We start from the raw sequence: 11,865 nt of genomic DNA on the forward strand, positions 1-11,865 counted from the left end.
GACAATATCCGCACAGAAAAAAATAGTCTTAAATCAATAATAAATAGTCTCATATATAAGCAAGAATATTATAACATTCTTGCTTATATATGAAAATATCTCATCGATACCAATTTAATCAAATCAAGAATTAAAAATCTCCTAAGACGACTATAGTATTTTTACTTATACTTACATGAGAATATCTATCATTGATTTAAGACAAATTTTTTTTCCGCGCGAACTCTTATAGAGACTCGAAAGCCGAGCGTCGTTTATTTCGCGAATGATGCATGGCTGCGCGCAATTGCGGGGCATTGAAAAATCTCGGCGAGGCGCATCCGCGAAATCGCGCGCAGAGCGTCGTTTGTAACGCAAGCTTCCCAAATAAAAGCTATATCGCGTTCAAATATTATTTCGCGGAGATCCCCCCGCTATCGACGCGCGTTCCGTTGTAAGAGACCGGGTTTTCCTGGTCGAAGAGATTTTCTCGCTCATAGCCTCGCAATATGCGGGGCGTCCCGGGGGAGAAGTTACCCCGATATATACCCCTGCAGTTGGCTGAACCGAACTATACACCACATCGGCGTAAAACGTTAAGCGACAAGCGTGTCGATGAGCGCGCGCGCGCGCGTTTGCGCGAGAGAATTTCCGCGAGGTGAAACCCCGGCGTCTTTTTCAATAACGCCACGACGAGTATTCGCTACGGCACGACCCCAGCAGGGATTCGCCGCGGGAACGTGCCGGGATTCGGACCGCAACGTCGTCGTCGTCGTAAGGTCGGGCGGAAAAGAGGACGAAAACAAAGCTCGGCGAATCCGCGTCTACGTGCCGCGGCGCCGAGCCCGGCATCGAACGAAACGTGATCGAGGCCTCACTTTCGAAGTCGCCTGCAGTCACTCGTTCGGAGAGCGTCCTGGTCGCTTTCCTAACGACCAGCCCGTGCTTTTACCGACGCGGACGCCTTTACGATGCTCGCGACGTGCCGTTTTCATTGTCCGCATCGCGCGTTTTACGTTATACGCGATTACAACGCGCGGCGTCTCCTCTTCGAGACGGTAACTACAGAGCAGATGCAATAAGCATACACCTCTGTGTGTGTGTGTGTGTGTGTAAAATTATACGTTTATGCGTATGACTTGATTTTCCGTGTAAAAAGCGCACACATCTGACTCTGTAAGAAAAATCAATTCTTTTGAGTCCTTCTGAGTTTGTATCTACCTTTTGACAAGTCGGTATTTAAAATTTTTTAATTTACTATTATATTCTTTGTTTCTTCCATGAGAGAGAATTCATTTTGAATAAATATATAAATTTGTAAAAAAAATTGTGTTTTTTTCTAACAAAACTTGTTTTGATTTATTTTAATAGGATTTTAGTTATTTTTAGTAGGAGGACTATATTATCACCCCTATCTCTCCTTCCTCTTCGACTCTGTTCCTCTTCTTATGCAGAGTCGCCTTATTTTTATAAATACGTCTTAAGTAATAAATATTTCATAACTTTAAGTCTAGAACTGATTAAACAACTTTAATGGATTTAATCGTTAAGTTTTCAATTTAAAGTATTGATCATTAACAAAGTTATAAAATATAAATAGAGATCATAGTATCTTCCTTCCTAACATTTAATTTTTAATACTTTCTGTAATTAAAAACCATCGAATCCAGATAATAATAGTTACATAAATAATGTAAATTTACAATACGATTAGTTTATTATATAAATATTTATTTGAGAAAGAGATACGTTTTATCAATAAAATTAAATACGCTCATAGCTAATTAATGGTAAATAATGTTAGTTAGAACAGTTAAAAGGAAACAATAAAATATGAAATCCTTACACGTAAATTATACGTTTTATATGTGTAATGTGATATTTAAGTTTGCAAAAAATACGCGCATTTCACTGCGTAAAATAACACAGAAGTGAAACCTGTAATGAAATAACAAACGTAAAAATGCGTAAAAAGTGGCTACATGATTTTACACTATATAAATGCGCGAAAATTAAGTATTTTAATTCACAGTGTAGTTCTGATTCGCAGTGTAGTTCTGATTCGCGAGGAAACAATCGACAGATTATTCGCGCATTAAAACGTCTCGTTCTCTTTAAATTTGTCGTTCGGTCGGCGGTGAAATTGCAAAAGACGCCTAGAACGGTATGGAGGTAACGGAGGTTTCGTAACGGAAGAAAAATACCGGTAATGTAATCGAGACTGCAGCCATCCCCTTCTCTCTCTCATGATTATTTCATTCGCATTTCCCTGCAGCATCTCCAGTTTCCGGATCGACCGGGAATATCGGCGGAGTTCAGGCAAGACTCGAAGTAATACGCGCCTCGAAAACGTCAAACATCATTTCGCTCGTAGAGAGTTACGCGGGATAGCAGTACGATCTCGCTAGGACTTTCACACAAGAACGGTAATTGTTGCGAACCCAACATTTTGCTTTCCGCAAGTTCGATTACCGAGCTACGGTCGTATTTCCACAGTGAACACGTAGCTTACACCGATAATTAATTCGTTTCTCGTGAAAAGCAGAAACACGCCGCCAGGACCAATGCGCGATCATACGCCGGCGATTGGCTTTTGTGTCTACTTTTTTCCTTTCTATTCTACATAAATATAATTGAAATTTTCGTATTTAATTGAAATTTGATGTCGAATACAATTGTAATTTTCAGTCTATAATTAAACAGACACATTCAAAGCTCGGCTCCACCGTTTGTGCACGGTAAGTTTAATTTAACCTCCTTTCTATAGCGATTACATATATTTACGTAAACAGACACAATAATAATAACGATCGACAAATATTTTTTTTTAATTAATACGTACACATACTGCAAATCCAAGTATTTTGCAAGACACATTTATATATGTAAAATTACGTACATTTATGTGTGTGATTTGATTTTCTGCGGAAAAATTACGTACTTTATTGCGTTAAAAATAAATTTCTACATTTAAACGTATAATTTAATATATTTCGTGTACAATATGGTGCAAAATACGAAATATGTCGAAATAAAAGAACATATATTTCCAATTAATGAAAACGTGTAAAAAATACACATAAGATAACTCCACATATTTAGATCTTTTTACATATAAATCTTCGTGTAATTATGGAGGAATGTATATTAGAGATTGGCGGAAAAATTCTTAGCGCTTTTCGGTACAAAACTCAGTAAAGAAGCCAAGAATTTTCTTCTCTCTAATCAATAATATCCAATTTTTAATGTTCTCTGTGATTAAAACATCTCTGTAAAAAAATATAAAATTTCCCAGATAATAATAATTATCCAAATAATACAAATTTACGATACTATAAGTTTATAATAAAAATATACATTTAAAAAAGACATGTTTCATCTATAAAATTCAATACATTTATGATTAATGAAACATACCTCTCATCAGAAAAGATAAGGAAAGATATAATGGAATCCTTACACATAAATTATACGCTTGAAATTTGTAATTTAATGTGGAAACTTGTAAGACGTGTCCATCTGCGTAAAATATCAGAGGTGAAGTGTGTAGCGAAATAACGCACTTAAAAATGTGTAAAAAATGACTACACGATTTCGCGCACGTAAGTGTACAAAAATTACACACTTGCTTTTACAATACGCACACGCGAGACACGTACGATTGAGCTTGTTTTCGCGCCAGACATACGGTGAGAATTTGGCCCTCTGATTTGGCGAGAGAATTTCGCAGCTCGGAGGCTGTGTGACGCGCACGGTGTAACCGACAACGAGAAACACGGGCTACAGACGTGGATGATGATTAATGACATATCAGTCACGTATCGTATTCGCGCTACATCTTTCTCTCTCTCCATCTCTCTCCACTTTCTAAGTCTTCATGAATACTGACCTCCGGAGCATCGGCCCGGCGCAGAAGTACAACGGAGATTGGCGGCCCGCTTCATGCTAGAATATAGAATGTGCGAGCGACCGGAAGTGGCTACATACGCGATTTGCACGGAGCATACCAATGAATGGCATATAGATTTTACTTTCGTGCACGACGTCGCGGAAAGGCAACGAAATTATGAACGGGTCCGCCGGCGGATAATCAAGTTTACGAGCCGCCGTCGGGTGAATTCAAGTAATGGGATTCAATAAATTGCTGTTTATTGAGCACCGCACCGGCGGCGTAGACTTCCTCCTCTCCGAATGAAATACGCAAGTTCTACCCCGCGTACGCGGATTTATCTATCCGCTTAATTTATCGGCACTCGCGAAAGAAGTTGTCCGCGAGAACGTCGATATTCTATTAAGGTAACAGTATTTTACAAACGCCGGCACTCGCCTCGGCGATACCGGTTTATCGATGTAAAACGTGAAGCGCGTGCATAATTGCCGGGAAGTTTACGGGGTGAGGGGGGGGGGNGGGGGGGGGGGGGGGGGGAGGAGGTTTATCACGGCGAAAACCGTGAACCGTCTGAGAAACGAGCGCAGCCGCGAGAACGAAACATACGACGCGTTTGCCCCTACGCGCCACATACAAGGATGCTCCGCTTGCTCATTTTCACCGAAAATGAGATATCGCGCCCATCGTTCCCTTTTCCTCTCCCGCGGTAAAATGTGTTTCGTTCTCGTTCTCAGTCTCTCGGCTTCGTCGGCTCCGAAAATTCGATCCGGGAGCGCGCCGGTCACAAGTAATCTCCCTGTTTTCCCCGTGCGTGTTTTCGCGCCGCGTCGCACGCTGATCGCCTAATGGTGCAGAAATGATGGAACATTTGATCTATATTCCGCCGCGCTCGAAACTTCGCTCACGAGCACACGCGACGTCCTCCTTGACACGCGAGTCACGCGTCGCGAAATCTCCCCGAGTCTCGTCGATATTTTGCCGCGAGAGTAACTCGCATTCCTCGCGACGGCCTCCCCTTCTACGTCCTACGTGAAATCGAAACAGCGACGCTGCTCGCCGCACGACGCTAATCGATCTTTAACCCTCTCATCGATCAACCCCTTTTCTGTCAACTTTCCGTTACCGTCAACTTTCACCACGTCGTTAGACGAAACTGAGGGAAAGTCGCGGCGGTTGTATTTTTTAATTTCCACTCGAACGAGATACGTTCGTTGAGGGATGAGAGAAAGAGAGAGAGAAAGAACTTTCTGTATTTTCCGACACCTGCGATACGGACAAGGGTAACCTCTCGCACCGTCAGATATGCAAATGTTAAATGTCAGCTCTGTTTTTACCTGACGCCACTTTACCCGAATATGATGCGGCAAAATATAAAACAAAGAGAAATTTCTGAATTTTTGTCTCGATAAAACTAAAACGTTGGAGAGAACGCAGATTTTATTTCTTTGTCTCGATTTTAAGAAGGTTCTGTAATACAATGTCGTATCAGTGGCGCATTAAGAGTGCCACTCGTAGATTTAGTATTTATCAAGCAAAATTACGTTTCTATACATTTGCTTCACTGCACAAATAATACACAATAATAGGTCTGCAAAATTAAAGATATTAAAAGTTGTTTGTTGAGAATAACAGGTGGTTTCCTACATGATTTTGTGCTCTGAATACGAATCTGGCCGCAGAAATTGCCTATCACGTCAGGTTTTTGAGATAATTAAGGTAAAATGGTCAAAAAACGACGATTTTGGCTGTATTCATGAAAATAATACAGATAGCAAATTATTTCCTATATTTTCCTATATTTCAATTATTTCCTATATTTCCTATATTTTCACCGACGGTTTCGCACGTAGTACAATTTTCCCTCTTGAAAATCAATTTTTATTTGCCGACGTGCGATTCTGCCGTCGGTGGAAATATAGGAAATAATTTGCTTTCTCTGCAATACTTTCATGAATACAGTTAACATTATTATTTTTGTCTCATTTAACTCAAAAGCCTATATTTAGAACATATAAATATTTAGTATCAGTTACAACTATAAGCTCATCCTGATCATTCGCTGATATACTTTAATTTAATACTTTAATTGTTTACTCCATGTAGTATTAAATTGTACTGTTGAAAAGTTACGTAACTACACCGATTATACTATGTATGGACAATACACAAGACATCTCTGAATGGAAGAATTGGCGCAGTGTGTGTGAGACAGACGACTCACAATCCAGAAATCTCGAATTTCGAATCTCATCAGAAAAATGTGATTCTCAAAGACGAAATAATATTAAATGGCTGATAAATAAGATTTAAAATAAAATTATCATTTGCTAACACGTTAAGAACACAATTAAAAAAAAGTAATAAATTTGATATGGGAGAATATGAATACATATGGTTCTTTGGTGCAACTATATTTTATAGTACGTTTTACTCTCTAGTTTGTGACAACATAAAATATAGTTACACAAATAAGTGTCATGGATGTTATAACTTGGATTCATTTTGCTATGTTCTGTATGCTTAAAAAAACTATAAACGTATAATTTCCACTAAAATTGTCTCTATGGTGTAGCGAGATTATAGTTACTCCAACTCTACATATTCTTTTTTCTCAATATATATTGCTGTTCGCGTTGCACCAATTCGAGGTAATTCGAGACTCTCGGGGGCACTTCTAGAATCCGTGCGATTAAATCAGGCAGAGACATGCGAACGGTATTCGTTCATCGTATACAAAGGATGACAGCCTCGAGTACGCGACTATCGATTTGCGTGGCCACATCGTGTCGGTGTATCGGCACGAACTCCCGTCGAAGGAGACGCGTGCAAGAGGGCGGCGTAATGAGCAAAACCGGTTCTCGATTTTACAGGTGGGCGATCCGATATGTGCGTCTCGCTACTCGCTACCACGAAAATCTAAAACACTTCCTCGTCACGGACATTCCTCCGTCGCGAAGTAGGTCGCACCGGAAGAAACGAAAGTACGACAGCGATTTCCGTATTAGTCACCGGGCCGATTATCGTCTCGAGTCTCCGATAATGTTCGCATAGCTCTCTCGCGGAACAATCCAATCCGAGCGAATGAAAAATCGAAAACCGGCGGGAGGAAAGAGCGCGCCGGAAATAATACGATTCGCGTTTATTTTCGCGGATGTCGAACGCCAAATACATCATAATCTTGCCACGAAGTTGAGCGTGATTGTCTAATGTAAAAAAAATAAAATACGCGCAGTCTGTCTGACCTAATTTCGAATGCAACTTCTTCTCCCTTGTATATGCGCGCGGAAATAATACTGTTAGCTCAATCGAAAATCGATGGCGACGGATTTATCGACTAGTCCGTAGTCCGACGAGAGATGACTTAACGATTGTGAGGGCTATTTCGAGTCCAAGATTCGGCCGCGCAGCGGTGATTATCATGTGCGAAGCAGAGCAGCGTGTGCGTGTGAAGAACGGGAGAGAGAGAGGTAAGAGCGGGAGACTTTATTAGCTCTTTCGGCTCTCATCAATGAGCCTCTTAAAATCCCCGACCACACCTCCGTTAGATTCTTCGACTCGTACCGCTGCACTTTCTCCGATCATTTGTTTTCCAAAAACGTACGCCGCCGGTCGTCGGCACACTTTTAACGACATTCCATTCCGCGACAATGAAAGCCGCATCGGTAGTAATAAAATTACTTCGAGGCGAAATTTTGGTTCTACGTTAACCCTGGAAACTCGGACCGATATGAAAGACCAGTGAATAATCTCGAAATGTGTAATATGTAACCCTTTCCGTTGTATAACATTGAGCAGGTTATTATCTTATTTTTAATACCACAAATTGTAATTTATTGTTCCTTTGACGTTGAGACTTAAAGTCTTAAGTCTCTAAAATATCTCCAGATTCTATGTTACAAACAGTTTGAGAAAATAATATATTCGGAATATTTAATATCTAATTATGTTTTAATATTTCAACTTTATTTAATATAAGCTTATTATTTAAGATAAACAGATATTAAATAATTGATATGAATAAATAATGGGAGAAATAAACTTTCTTTTCTTGTAATTTTTTTATTATCTTCTCTTTCTTATTGACGTTGAAAATGTTGATAGAATTTAAGTGCCCGAAAAGAGTTAGAAAGAAGGAATTATACGAATAAAGATAACATTTGTGTTAGTAATATAAATTTAGTTTCGATGGATAACACGGAACAAATAGCAGTAAAAAAAACATCGGCATATTTTTATGGAAATCCTTGTCTAAAAAATATGATCAGAGGTGGCAAGTCAACAAGTCAGCAGAAATTTGGGACGGTATTTATAGTTGTAAATTATTTGCGAACTTTGATCCCTTTGGTTACTGCACACTAAACAAAAAAAAAAACGCTCGCAGTGTGCGACACGAAATTCCATCGTGTAAACATTGAAAATGGGACGCTCATCTAGAGCAGGATAAAGTATTACGTGCATCAAATTTAATCAAACAAATGAAGTAAACAATAATTAATATTTATATTGACTTTACGGCCACTGCACCGCCGCGGTGCGCCATATATAGGGTGAGTTACTTAACTGCGACGAATATATCCAGGATATATCCGTTGAAAGATTAAAAAACAAAATTAATAACAGATTCGTATTGATGGACTATTATTCAGCTGTTTAGATTAATATTTCTTGCTGCATGAAATAATTAGTAAATAAATAGTAAATAACGAATAATCAGAGATTCGCGAAATTGTGGGTATTTATCAAATAAAGACGGATTATGAATGCCGGTTTTAAAATAAATTTTAAATCTCGGCTTGAATGTTTTCTTATTTTTGGTAAATTCGTCAAGCGCCCATTAAAGTCGGGAATATCTTGTACAACAAATGATTTCACACACCTAGAAATATATGATGTATCGTTGCCCACATCCCGGCATCCTGTTCCTCCGCCCTGACTGACCCGACCCACCATTTTGCTCCTAATTCATCGCACAAGACACTCACTAGCACCACACTCGCTTAAGTACGATTCGATCGGAGAAACACGTGTTAACTAAAGCGATGCCGACGAAAGTCCGATTCAATATCTCAAGACGAGATATTCTCATAATTTCACACGCGTGATAATTAATACAACCGACACGTATCTTATGTCGTTCATCAGCCCCGGATATAACGACTCCATTAAGAAAAACATACGTAACACGTGAGAACAGATTCTACCAGATTCTCATCAAACGTCGTTAGCCGCAAGCCAATGACACATTCGGCAATCGAAAGATCACAACAAACAATTAACGCTTTGAAAACATCTCGAATCTTTAAGGCGAACGAAGTTATCAAGATAATACACAAACATACTGAGAGAAAAAATATCTAAGAAATAAAATGATTTTTATTCGGCGAATGTTAATAACATATTTACTTGTACTAATATACATGGTTTTTCATAGAGAAAAAATGTTTTCCAAATAACAAAACAAAACATTTTCTTAAATCTGTAGCTTCTCATGGACAACAAATATGTATTCTATATTTAAATAAAAGAATTTATATTTAAATAAATATGTTATTATAATAATATTCACCGAATAAATATTTTATCTTTTAGATATTCTTTTCTCAGTACATTAAAAGTATCTCTCATAACACTTAACGATCATCGTCGATTAATGTGCTGTTACTAATTAATGTCGCACTTTCGGTCGAATAGTATTTTCATATGGAATTATTGAATGTCTGGCTACGATGACAATTAGAAACTGACTCTAGAAAAGAATACAGTATGCAGCAACAATCAGCGATGAGATGTATAATTCCTTCATTTTTATATATTTTAAATCTCTATATTCTGTCAATTTTCAACGCGAGTTAAAAATAATAAAGAAATAATGAGAAAGATGAATTTATCGTTTTGTCTATCCACATTAATTATATTAACCTGTTAATTTTTGATAATTGTGTAATATTTACCCATCGCACACATATTCTGTCTCCAGTCGAATAAATTAAATAAGTAATATATTATTTATACATCGGAATTAAGAATTTGAAGATTTGATATAATTGCGAATATTACATAAATCTTAAATTGATTCTTTAAATTAAAACTTCGACGTGCAGAAAACCATGTTGCAGTAAATAAGCATTTATAGCATCAAAGAACAACAACCCCTGCGGTGTTACACTTCGAGATTGGTTCTTCAATGGAATATGGAATTCAATATGGAATTTATAGAGTTAACGTATATATGAAACCAGAATTTCAACTCAGATATTGCGAAATGACAGCTAAATTTGTAATTCGGCGACACGAAGAGCCACTATTCTTCGCCGCCGCTTTAATTAGCCCGAGAGCTCATTAACGAAATCGTCAGATTCGTTAAGATCTGCGTGCATAATTATTATTCAGTTATTCAGCTATTATTATTTAGTTATTCGGTAAAAAAGAAAACAGAACTGTTATCGAATCACATGTACACACGATTCACACTATACTTATAGCATTCGTCTCAATCAGTTTCGAATTAGTTTCCTCGCAGCGAAAAAATTCGATCGGTCTCTAATGAATTTCTTAATTCGATATATCTTATAATGACGAAAGCTTCGGTTAAAGTTTCATTGTACAGGTTCCACGAAATATGAGAGATACACACACGGGATAAAGAAAAGATTTTGTTATTTACTTCCCGTTCCCCCGAGATGTGTGGCTCTCGCAAGGGCCGTACATATATATTTTTCTCCCATCGGCTTCGATCGCGCGCGCCCGTAACTCGAAAAGTATCGACTCTCTCCGAACTTCCACGTGCGATAAAATCAACTTCAAATTGCTCAAAGAATAATTTCCCCCCGTTTACCCGGGCGGTTTGCAAAACACACCGTGCAGCGTTTGGCGATGGTGGCTACGCTGACAGTTCCGCACAATGTGTACGTGCAAGGTAGAAGCGTGTGTAAAATGATCGATTAATTCAACCCCCGCGGCTCTCCGCTTGTGCTAATTAATTCCGCTCGTCGTTTGAACACATCGTCGTCGTTTATAAATAGTTCGACTTCGTGATATCAATCCCCTCATCTCGCGTCTTACCAGCGTAATTTCGTCTTCGGTAGACACGACCGTATAACGGTCGATCGAAGGTCAGCTAATTCGCCCGTAATCTCCGCGCATTGATGAACGTTATAGAGGTAACAATGGCCCGGATCGCCGTTCGATACGTCGGCTGTTCTCTCTGTTCTGCGCCGATTCGTGGATTTTCGTCGTTAATTGATCGACGAGAGGAGACCTCGCGAAAATTGCACGTAAGCGAGCGGGCGATGAACGAGATAGAAAGAGAGATCGTCGCTCGTGCGTTATAAAAAGTATGCGCGATAAATCCGACGTAAATCCGCGATACATGTGCTTTATTGCGCCGCTAAATACCTCGACAACTACCTTTCTCTTGATACGCCCTTTAATGGAGCCGCGAATTGCGCGTGGCAAACATCGCCGTACTTCATTTCCGCGCGGTTTCCATGCGAGCACCCGTATTTTGCATTTCTGTTCGGCGCTTTGAATGCACGCACGTTGATTTCGGATTCTCTTTTCCGCCCGATACGTCGATTCGTAATCTCGACGTCCATGTGACGTGAAAATTAGGAAGAGCCGCGTTTAACGTTAAATCAAGGAGGAAGAACAATGCAGAGACTGGAAAAATTAGAGTTTTTTGTGAATTTTTTTAGGGAAAAATATATATATATATAAATGAAATTCGATTTTCATAGGCGCAAAGTCTATACTTTTATGTAAGTATGAAAAAAATCAGGCCGATATATTAATATTTCGATATCGAAAGCCATTCTCAATTAGAAGTAATGCAAATACTACATTTGTCATGTAACGTGTTATATTTAAATTATATTACTGTTATTTTTTGTCATAACTCGCAAATAACAAAGTAATATAAGCTCAATTGCGTTATCTCAACATAAATTAGGTACCACAGCCGTTATATTATATTACATTATATTATGTATTCTACATGA

Source organism: Dinoponera quadriceps, unplaced genomic scaffold (assembly GCF_001313825.1).
Source record: "Dinoponera quadriceps isolate SergipeBrazil2010 unplaced genomic scaffold, ASM131382v1 scaffold2099, whole genome shotgun sequence".
Taxonomy (NCBI): Eukaryota; Metazoa; Arthropoda; class Insecta; order Hymenoptera; family Formicidae; genus Dinoponera; species Dinoponera quadriceps.